Raw genomic sequence first — 12,440 nt, forward strand, 5'->3', positions numbered from 1 at the left:
GCAGATTTGTTAACCTGGTAACAAAGAACACAGTAAAGCTTTCCGATTTAAAATTGATGCATTTTTGGCCAAGCTATGAATTTTTTAAATTTTGATTTGTTGTAAAAAATTGTCGTTTAAAGATATGGGCAAAGAAATCCGCTCCAAGAATGGCATTATAATTTCAGTCATTTTACGTTTCTTAAATCTTAAATGGAGTATGCAGATTTGTTAACCTGGTAACAAAGAACACAGTAAAGCTTTCCGATTTAAAATTGATGCATTTTTGGCCAAGCTATGAATTTTTTAAATTTTGATTTGTTGTAAAAAATTGTCGTTTAAAGATATGGGCAAAGAAATCCGCTCCAAGAATGGCATTATAATTTCAGTCATTTTACGTTTCTTAAATCTTAAACGGAGTATGCAGATTTGTTAACCTGGTAACAGAGAACACAGTAAAGCTTTCCGATTTAAAATTAATGCATTTTTGGCCAAGCTATGAATTTTTTAAATTTTGATTTGTTGTAAAAAATTGTCGTTCAAAGATATGGGCAAAGAAATCTTCTCCACGAATGGCATTATAATTTCAGTCATTTTACGTTTCTTAAATCTTAAATGGAGTATGCAGATTTGTTAACCTGGTAACAAAGAACACAGTAAAGCTTTCCGATTTAAAATTGATGCATTTTTGGCCAAGCTATGAATTTTTTAAATTTTGATTTGTTGTAAAAAATTGTCGTTTAAAGATATGGGCAAAGAAATCCGCTCCAAGAATGGCATTATAATTTCAGTCATTTTACGTTTCTTAAATCTTAAATGGAGTATGCAGATTTGTTAACCTGGTAACAAAGAACACAGTAAAGCTTTCCGATTTAAAATTAATGCATTTTTGGCCAAGCTATGAATTTTTTAAATTTTGATTTGTTGAAAAAAATTGTCGGTTAAAGATATGGGCAAAGATATCTGCTCCAAGAATGGCATTATAATTTCAGTCATTTTACGTTTCTTAAATCTTAAACGGAGTATGCAGATTTGTTAACCTGGTAACAGAGAACACAGTAAAGCTTTAAGATTTAAAATTGATGCATTTTTGGCCAAGCTATGAATTTTTTAAATTTTGATTTGTTGTAAAAAATTGTCGTTTAAAGATATGGGCAAAGAAATCCGCTCCAAGAATGGCATTATAATTTCAGTCATTTTACGTTTCTTAAATCTTAAATGGAGTATGCAGATTTGTTAACCTGGTAACAAAGAACACAGTAAAGCTTTCCGATTTAAAATTAATGCATTTTTGGCCAAGCTATGAATTTTTTAAATTTTGATTTGTTGTAAAAAATTGTCGGTTAAAGATATGGGCAAAGATATCTGCTCCAAGAATGGCATTATAATTTCAGTCATTTTACGTTTCTTAAATCTTAAACGGAGTATGCAGATTTGTTAACCTGGTAACAGAGAACACAGTAAAGCTTTAAGATTTAAAATTAATGCATTTTTGGCCAAGCTATGAATTTTTTAAATTTTTATTTGTTGTAAAAAATTGTCATTTAAAGACATGGACAAAGATATCTGCTCCAAGAATGGCATTATAATTTCAGTCATTTTACGTTTCTTAAATCTTAAATGGAGTATGCAGATTTGTTAACCTGGTAACAAAGAACACAGTAAAGCTTTCCGATTTAAAATTGATGCATTTTTGGCCAAGCTATGAATTTTTTAAATTTTGATTTGTTGTAAAAAATTGTCGTTTAAAGATATGGGCAAAGAAATCCGCTCCAAGAATGGCATTATAATTTCAGTCATTTTACGTTTCTTAAATCTTAAATGGAGTATGCAGATTTGTTAACCTGGTAACAAAGAACACAGTAAAGCTTTCCGATTTAAAATTGATGCATTTTTGGCCAAGCTATGAATTTTTTAAATTTTGATTTGTTGTAAAAAATTGTCGTTTAAAGATATGGGCAAGATTTCTGCTCCAAGAATGGCATTATAATTTCAGTCATTTTACGTTTCTTAAATCTTAAACGGAGTATGCAGATTTGTTAACCTGGTAACAGAGAACACAGTAAAGCTTTAAGATTTAAAATTAATGCATTTTTGGCCAAGCTATGAATTTTTTAAATTTTGATTTGTTGTAAAAAATTATCATTTAAAGATATGGACAAAGAGAATGGTATTACACTTTCAGGCAGAAGCTTGTAACTTGTGAAGGAGTCATTTCCGACCCCATAAAGCATATATATTCTTGATCAGTATTAAAAGGGGAATTGATCTAGTTATATTTTAGAGAAAAAATTTTTTTTTAATTTTTGTCGATTTTTGCAAAAAAAGGAAAGGGGTTACATCATTAAAATTGTTAAAAATTGGCAAAAAATTGAATTTTTAAAAATTTAAAATGGAGTATGCAGATTTGTTAACCTGGTAACAAAGAACACAGTAAAGCTTTCCGATTTAAAATTAATGCATTTTTGGCCAAGCTATGAATTTTTTAAATTTTGATTTGTTGTAAAAAATTGTCGGTTAAAGATATGGGCAAAGATATCTGCTCCAAGAATGGCATTATAATTTCAGTCATTTTACGTTTCTTAAATCTTAAACGGAGTATGCAGATTTGTTAACCTGGTAACAGAGAACACAGTAAAGCTTTAAGATTTAAAATTAATGCATTTTTGGCCAAGCTATGAATTTTTTAAATTTTGATTTGTTGTAAAAAATTATCATTTAAAGATATGGACAAAGAGAATGGTATTACACTTTCAGTCAGAAGCTTGTAACTTGTGAAGGAGTCATTTCCGACCCCATAAAGCATATATATTCTTGATCAGTATTAAATGGGGAATTGATCTAGTTATATTTTAGAGAAAAAATTTTTTTTTAATTTTTGTCGATTTTTGCAAAAAAAGGAAAGGGGTTACATCATTAAAATTGTTAAAAATTGACAAAAAATTGAATTTTAAAAAATTAAAAATGGAGTATGCAGATTTGTTAACCTGGTAACAAAGAACACAGTAAAGCTTTCCGATTTAAAATTGATGCATTTTTGGCCAAGCTATGAATTTTTTAAATTTTGATTTGTTGTAAAAAATTGTCGTTTAAAGATATGGGCAAAGAAATCCGCTCCAAGAATGGCATTATAATTTCAGTCATTTTACGTTTCTTAAATCTTAAATGGAGTATGCAGATTTGTTAACCTGGTAACAAAGAACACAGTAAAGCTTTCCGATTTAAAATTGATGCATTTTTGGCCAAGCTATGAATTTTTTAAATTTTGATTTGTTGTAAAAAATTGTCGTTTAAAGATATGGGCAAAGAAATCCGCTCCAAGAATGGCATTATAATTTCAGTCATTTTACGTTTCTTAAATCTTAAACGGAGTATGCAGATTTGTTAACCTGGTAACAGAGAACACAGTAAAGCTTTCCGATTTAAAATTAATGCATTTTTGGCCAAGCTATGAATTTTTTAAATTTTGATTTGTTGTAAAAAATTGTCGTTTAAAGATATGGGCAAAGAAATCCGCTCCAAGAATGGCATTATAATTTCAGTCATTTTACGTTTCTTAAATCTTAAATGGAGTATGCAGATTTGTTAACCTGGTAACAAAGAACACAGTAAAGCTTTCCGATTTAAAATTGATGCATTTTTGGCCAAGCTATGAATTTTTTAAATTTTGATTTGTTGTAAAAAATTGTCGTTTAAAGATATGGGCAAGATTTCTGCTCCAAGAATGGCATTATAATTTCAGTCATTTTACGTTTCTTAAATCTTAAACGGAGTATGCAGATTTGTTAACCTGGTAACAGAGAACACAGTAAAGCTTTAAGATTTAAAATTAATGCATTTTTGGCCAAGCTATGAATTTTTTAAATTTTGATTTGTTGTAAAAAATTATCATTTAAAGATATGGACAAAGAGAATGGTATTACACTTTCAGGCAGAAGCTTGTAACTTGTGAAGGAGTCATTTCCGACCCCATAAAGCATATATATTCTTGATCAGTATTAAAAGGGGAATTGATCTAGTTATATTTTAGAGAAAAAATTTTTTTTTAATTTTTGTCGATTTTTGCAAAAAAAGGAAAGGGGTTACATCATTAAAATTGTTAAAAATTGGCAAAAAATTGAATTTTTAAAAATTTAAAATGGAGTATGCAGATTTGTTAACCTGGTAACAAAGAACACAGTAAAGCTTTCCGATTTAAAATTAATGCATTTTTGGCCAAGCTATGAATTTTTTAAATTTTGATTTGTTGTAAAAAATTGTCGTTCAAAGATATGGGCAAAGAAATCTTCTCCACGAATGGCATTATAATTTCAGTCATTTTACGTTTCTTAAATCTTAAATGGAGTATGCAGATTTGTTAACCTGGTAACAAAGAACACAGTAAAGCTTTCCGATTTAAAATTGATGCATTTTTGGCCAAGCTATGAATTTTTTAAATTTTGATTTGTTGTAAAAAATTGTCGTTTAAAGATATGGGCAAAGAAATCCGCTCCAAGAATGGCATTATAATTTCAGTCATTTTACGTTTCTTAAATCTTAAATGGAGTATGCAGATTTGTTAACCTGGTAACAAAGAACACAGTAAAGCTTTCCGATTTAAAATTAATGCATTTTTGGCCAAGCTATGAATTTTTTAAATTTTGATTTGTTGAAAAAAATTGTCGGTTAAAGATATGGGCAAAGATATCTGCTCCAAGAATGGCATTATAATTTCAGTCATTTTACGTTTCTTAAATCTTAAACGGAGTATGCAGATTTGTTAACCTGGTAACAGAGAACACAGTAAAGCTTTAAGATTTAAAATTGATGCATTTTTGGCCAAGCTATGAATTTTTTAAATTTTGATTTGTTGTAAAAAATTGTCGTTTAAAGATATGGGCAAAGAAATCCGCTCCAAGAATGGCATTATAATTTCAGTCATTTTACGTTTCTTAAATCTTAAATGGAGTATGCAGATTTGTTAACCTGGTAACAAAGAACACAGTAAAGCTTTCCGATTTAAAATTAATGCATTTTTGGCCAAGCTATGAATTTTTTAAATTTTGATTTGTTGTAAAAAATTGTCGGTTAAAGATATGGGCAAAGATATCTGCTCCAAGAATGGCATTATAATTTCAGTCATTTTACGTTTCTTAAATCTTAAACGGAGTATGCAGATTTGTTAACCTGGTAACAGAGAACACAGTAAAGCTTTAAGATTTAAAATTAATGCATTTTTGGCCAAGCTATGAATTTTTTAAATTTTTATTTGTTGTAAAAAATTGTCATTTAAAGACATGGACAAAGATATCTGCTCCAAGAATGGCATTATAATTTCAGTCATTTTACGTTTCTTAAATCTTAAATGGAGTATGCAGATTTGTTAACCTGGTAACAAAGAACACAGTAAAGCTTTCCGATTTAAAATTGATGCATTTTTGGCCAAGCTATGAATTTTTTAAATTTTGATTTGTTGTAAAAAATTGTCGTTTAAAGATATGGGCAAAGAAATCCGCTCCAAGAATGGCATTATAATTTCAGTCATTTTACGTTTCTTAAATCTTAAATGGAGTATGCAGATTTGTTAACCTGGTAACAAAGAACACAGTAAAGCTTTCCGATTTAAAATTGATGCATTTTTGGCCAAGCTATGAATTTTTTAAATTTTGATTTGTTGTAAAAAATTGTCGTTTAAAGATATGGGCAAGATTTCTGCTCCAAGAATGGCATTATAATTTCAGTCATTTTACGTTTCTTAAATCTTAAACGGAGTATGCAGATTTGTTAACCTGGTAACAGAGAACACAGTAAAGCTTTAAGATTTAAAATTAATGCATTTTTGGCCAAGCTATGAATTTTTTAAATTTTGATTTGTTGTAAAAAATTATCATTTAAAGATATGGACAAAGAGAATGGTATTACACTTTCAGGCAGAAGCTTGTAACTTGTGAAGGAGTCATTTCCGACCCCATAAAGCATATATATTCTTGATCAGTATTAAAAGGGGAATTGATCTAGTTATATTTTAGAGAAAAAATTTTTTTTTAATTTTTGTCGATTTTTGCAAAAAAAGGAAAGGGGTTACATCATTAAAATTGTTAAAAATTGGCAAAAAATTGAATTTTTAAAAATTTAAAATGGAGTATGCAGATTTGTTAACCTGGTAACAAAGAACACAGTAAAGCTTTCCGATTTAAAATTAATGCATTTTTGGCCAAGCTATGAATTTTTTAAATTTTGATTTGTTGTAAAAAATTGTCGGTTAAAGATATGGGCAAAGATATCTGCTCCAAGAATGGCATTATAATTTCAGTCATTTTACGTTTCTTAAATCTTAAACGGAGTATGCAGATTTGTTAACCTGGTAACAGAGAACACAGTAAAGCTTTAAGATTTAAAATTAATGCATTTTTGGCCAAGCTATGAATTTTTTAAATTTTGATTTGTTGTAAAAAATTATCATTTAAAGATATGGACAAAGAGAATGGTATTACACTTTCAGTCAGAAGCTTGTAACTTGTGAAGGAGTCATTTCCGACCCCATAAAGCATATATATTCTTGATCAGTATTAAATGGGGAATTGATCTAGTTATATTTTAGAGAAAAAATTTTTTTTTAATTTTTGTCGATTTTTGCAAAAAAAGGAAAGGGGTTACATCATTAAAATTGTTAAAAATTGACAAAAAATTGAATTTTAAAAAATTAAAAATGGAGTATGCAGATTTGTTAACCTGGTAACAAAGAACACAGTAAAGCTTTCCGATTTAAAATTGATGCATTTTTGGCCAAGCTATGAATTTTTTAAATTTTGATTTGTTGTAAAAAATTGTCGTTCAAAGATATGGGCAAAGAAATCTTCTCCACGAATGGCATTATAATTTCAGTCATTTTACGTTTCTTAAATCTTAAATGGAGTATGCAGATTTGTTAACCTGGTAACAAAGAACACAGTAAAGCTTTCCGATTTAAAATTGATGCATTTTTGGCCAAGCTATGAATTTTTTAAATTTTGATTTGTTGTAAAAAATTGTCGTTTAAAGATATGGGCAAAGAAATCCGCTCCAAGAATGGCATTATAATTTCAGTCATTTTACGTTTCTTAAATCTTAAATGGAGTATGCAGATTTGTTAACCTGGTAACAAAGAACACAGTAAAGCTTTCCGATTTAAAATTAATGCATTTTTGGCCAAGCTATGAATTTTTTAAATTTTGATTTGTTGTAAAAAATTGTCGGTTAAAGATATGGGCAAAGATATCTGCTCCAAGAATGGCATTATAATTTCAGTCATTTTACGTTTCTTAAATCTTAAACGGAGTATGCAGATTTGTTAACCTGGTAACAGAGAACACAGTAAAGCTTTAAGATTTAAAATTAATGCATTTTTGGCCAAGCTATGAATTTTTTAAATTTTTATTTGTTGTAAAAAATTGTCATTTAAAGACATGGACAAAGATATCTGCTCCAAGAATGGCATTATAATTTCAGTCATTTTACGTTTCTTAAATCTTAAATGGAGTATGCAGATTTGTTAACCTGGTAACAAAGAACACAGTAAAGCTTTCCGATTTAAAATTGATGCATTTTTGGCCAAGCTATGAATTTTTTAAATTTTGATTTGTTGTAAAAAATTGTCGTTTAAAGATATGGGCAAAGAAATCCGCTCCAAGAATGGCATTATAATTTCAGTCATTTTACGTTTCTTAAATCTTAAATGGAGTATGCAGATTTGTTAACCTGGTAACAAAGAACACAGTAAAGCTTTCCGATTTAAAATTGATGCATTTTTGGCCAAGCTATGAATTTTTTAAATTTTGATTTGTTGTAAAAAATTGTCGTTTAAAGATATGGGCAAAGAAATCCGCTCCAAGAATGGCATTATAATTTCAGTCATTTTACGTTTCTTAAATCTTAAATGGAGTATGCAGATTTGTTAACCTGGTAACAAAGAACACAGTAAAGCTTTCCGATTTAAAATTGATGCATTTTTGGCCAAGCTATGAATTTTTTAAATTTTGATTTGTTGTAAAAAATTGTCGTTTAAAGATATGGGCAAAGAAATCCGCTCCAAGAATGGCATTATAATTTCAGTCATTTTACGTTTCTTAAATCTTAAATGGAGTATGCAGATTTGTTAACCTGGTAACAAAGAACACAGTAAAGCTTTCCGATTTAAAATTGATGCATTTTTGGCCAAGCTATGAATTTTTTAAATTTTGATTTGTTGTAAAAAATTGTCGTTTAAAGATATGGGCAAAGAAATCCGCTCCAAGAATGGCATTATAATTTCAGTCATTTTACGTTTCTTAAATCTTAAATGGAGTATGCAGATTTGTTAACCTGGTAACAAAGAACACAGTAAAGCTTTCCGATTTAAAATTGATGCATTTTTGGCCAAGCTATGAATTTTTTAAATTTTGATTTGTTGTAAAAAATTGTCGTTTAAAGATATGGGCAAGATTTCTGCTCCAAGAATGGCATTATAATTTCAGTCATTTTACGTTTCTTAAATCTTAAACGGAGTATGCAGATTTGTTAACCTGGTAACAGAGAACACAGTAAAGCTTTAAGATTTAAAATTAATGCATTTTTGGCCAAGCTATGAATTTTTTAAATTTTGATTTGTTGTAAAAAATTATCATTTAAAGATATGGACAAAGAGAATGGTATTACACTTTCAGGCAGAAGCTTGTAACTTGTGAAGGAGTCATTTCCGACCCCATAAAGCATATATATTCTTGATCAGTATTAAAAGGGGAATTGATCTAGTTATATTTTAGAGAAAAAATTTTTTTTTAATTTTTGTCGATTTTTGCAAAAAAAGGAAAGGGGTTACATCATTAAAATTGTTAAAAATTGGCAAAAAATTGAATTTTTAAAAATTTAAAATGGAGTATGCAGATTTGTTAACCTGGTAACAAAGAACACAGTAAAGCTTTCCGATTTAAAATTAATGCATTTTTGGCCAAGCTATGAATTTTTTAAATTTTGATTTGTTGTAAAAAATTGTCGGTTAAAGATATGGGCAAAGATATCTGCTCCAAGAATGGCATTATAATTTCAGTCATTTTACGTTTCTTAAATCTTAAACGGAGTATGCAGATTTGTTAACCTGGTAACAGAGAACACAGTAAAGCTTTAAGATTTAAAATTAATGCATTTTTGGCCAAGCTATGAATTTTTTAAATTTTGATTTGTTGTAAAAAATTATCATTTAAAGATATGGACAAAGAGAATGGTATTACACTTTCAGTCAGAAGCTTGTAACTTGTGAAGGAGTCATTTCCGACCCCATAAAGCATATATATTCTTGATCAGTATTAAATGGGGAATTGATCTAGTTATATTTTAGAGAAAAAATTTTTTTTTAATTTTTGTCGATTTTTGCAAAAAAAGGAAAGGGGTTACATCATTAAAATTGTTAAAAATTGACAAAAAATTGAATTTTAAAAAATTAAAAATGGAGTATGCAGATTTGTTAACCTGGTAACAAAGAACACAGTAAAGCTTTCCGATTTAAAATTGATGCATTTTTGGCCAAGCTATGAATTTTTTAAATTTTGATTTGTTGTAAAAAATTGTCGTTCAAAGATATGGGCAAAGAAATCTTCTCCACGAATGGCATTATAATTTCAGTCATTTTACGTTTCTTAAATCTTAAATGGAGTATGCAGATTTGTTAACCTGGTAACAAAGAACACAGTAAAGCTTTCCGATTTAAAATTGATGCATTTTTGGCCAAGCTATGAATTTTTTAAATTTTGATTTGTTGTAAAAAATTGTCGTTTAAAGATATGGGCAAAGAAATCCGCTCCAAGAATGGCATTATAATTTCAGTCATTTTACGTTTCTTAAATCTTAAATGGAGTATGCAGATTTGTTAACCTGGTAACAAAGAACACAGTAAAGCTTTCCGATTTAAAATTAATGCATTTTTGGCCAAGCTATGAATTTTTTAAATTTTGATTTGTTGTAAAAAATTGTCGGTTAAAGATATGGGCAAAGATATCTGCTCCAAGAATGGCATTATAATTTCAGTCATTTTACGTTTCTTAAATCTTAAATGGAGTATGCAGATTTGTTAACCTGGTAACAGAGAACACAGTAAAGCTTTAAGATTTAAAATTAATGCATTTTTGGCCAAGCTATGAATTTTTTAAATTTTTATTTGTTGTAAAAAATTGTCATTTAAAGACATGGACAAAGATATCTGCTCCAAGAATGGCATTATAATTTCAGTCATTTTACGTTTCTTAAATCTTAAATGGAGTATGCAGATTTGTTAACCTGGTAACAAAGAACACAGTAAAGCTTTCCGATTTAAAATTGATGCATTTTTGGCCAAGCTATGAATTTTTTAAATTTTGATTTGTTGTAAAAAATTGTCGTTTAAAGATATGGGCAAAGAAATCCGCTCCAAGAATGGCATTATAATTTCAGTCATTTTACGTTTCTTAAATCTTAAATGGAGTATGCAGATTTGTTAACCTGGTAACAAAGAACACAGTAAAGCTTTCCGATTTAAAATTGATGCATTTTTGGCCAAGCTATGAATTTTTTAAATTTTGATTTGTTGTAAAAAATTGTCGTTTAAAGATATGGGCAAAGAAATCCGCTCCAAGAATGGCATTATAATTTCAGTCATTTTACGTTTCTTAAATCTTAAACGGAGTATGCAGATTTGTTAACCTGGTAACAGAGAACACAGTAAAGCTTTCCGATTTAAAATTAATGCATTTTTGGCCAAGCTATGAATTTTTTAAATTTTGATTTGTTGTAAAAAATTATCATTTAAAGATATGGACAAAGAGAATGGTATTACACTTTCAGTCAGAAGCTTGTAACTTGTGAAGGAGTCATTTCCGACCCCATAAAGCATATATATTCTTGATCAGTATTAAAAGGGGAATTGATCTAGTTATATTTTAGAAGCTATGAATTTTTTAAATTTTGATTTGTTGTAAAAAATTGTCGTTTAAAGATATGGGCAAAGAAATCCGCTCCAAGAATGGCATTATAATTTCAGTCATTTTACGTTTCTTAAATCTTAAACGGAGTATGCAGATTTGTTAACCTGGTAACAGAGAACACAGTAAAGCTTTCCGATTTAAAATTAATGGATTTTTGGCCAAGCTATGAATTTTTTAAATTTTGATTTGTTGTAAAAAATTATCATTTAAAGATATGGACAAAGAGAATGGTATTACACTTTCAGTCAGAAGCTTGTAACTTGTGAAGGAGTCATTTCCGACCCCATAAAGCATATATATTCTTGATCAGTATTAAAAGGGGAATTGATCTAGTTATATTTTAGAGAAAAAAATTTTTTTTAATTTTTGTCGATTTTTGCAAAAAAAGGAAAGGGGTTACATCATTAAAATTGTTAAAAATTGGCAAAAAATTGAATTTTTAAAAATTTAAAATGGAGTATGCAGATTTGTTAACCTGGTAACAAAGAACACAGTAAAGCTTTCCGATTTAAAATTAATGCATTTTTGGCCAAGCTATGAATTTTTTAAATTTTGATTTGTTGTAAAAAATTGTCGGTTAAAGATATGGGCAAAGATATCTGCTCCAAGAATGGCATTATAATTTCAGTCATTTTACGTTTCTTAAATCTTAAATGGAGTATGCAGATTTGTTAACCTGGTAACAAAGAACACAGTAAAGCTTTCCGATTTAAAATTGATGCATTTTTGGCCAAGCTATGAATTTTTTAAATTTTGATTTGTTGTAAAAAATTGTCGTTTAAAGATATGGGCAAAGAAATCCGCTCCAAGAATGGCATTATAATTTCAGTCATTTTACGTTTCTTAAATCTTAAATGGAGTATGCAGATTTGTTAACCTGGTAACAAAGAACACAGTAAAGCTTTCCGATTTAAAATTGATGCATTTTTGGCCAAGCTATGAATTTTTTAAATTTTGATTTGTTGTAAAAAATTGTCGTTTAAAGATATGGGCAAAGAAATCCGCTCCAAGAATGGCATTATAATTTCAGTCATTTTACGTTTCTTAAATCTTAAACGGAGTATGCAGATTTGTTAACCTGGTAACAGAGAACACAGTAAAGCTTTCCGATTTAAAATTAATGCATTTTTGGCCAAGCTATGAATTTTTTAAATTTTGATTTGTTGTAAAAAATTATCATTTAAAGATATGGACAAAGAGAATGGTATTACACTTTCAGTCAGAAGCTTGTAACTTGTGAAGGAGTCATTTCCGACCCCATAAAGCATATATATTCTTGATCAGTATTAAAAGGGGAATTGATCTAGTTATATTTTAGAAGCTATGAATTTTTTAAATTTTGATTTGTTGTAAAAAATTGTCGTTTAAAGATATGGGCAAAGAAATCCGCTCCAAGAATGGCATTATAATTTCAGTCATTTTACGTTTCTTAAATCTTAAACGGAGTATGCAGATTTGTTAACCTGGTAACAGAGAACACAGTAAAGCTTTCCGATTTAAAATTAATGCATT

Source organism: Drosophila serrata, unplaced genomic scaffold (genome assembly GCF_035046125.1).
Source record: "Drosophila serrata isolate PLE 108 unplaced genomic scaffold, ASM3504612v1 contig_240, whole genome shotgun sequence".
Lineage (NCBI taxonomy): Eukaryota > Metazoa > Arthropoda > Insecta > Diptera > Drosophilidae > Drosophila > Drosophila serrata.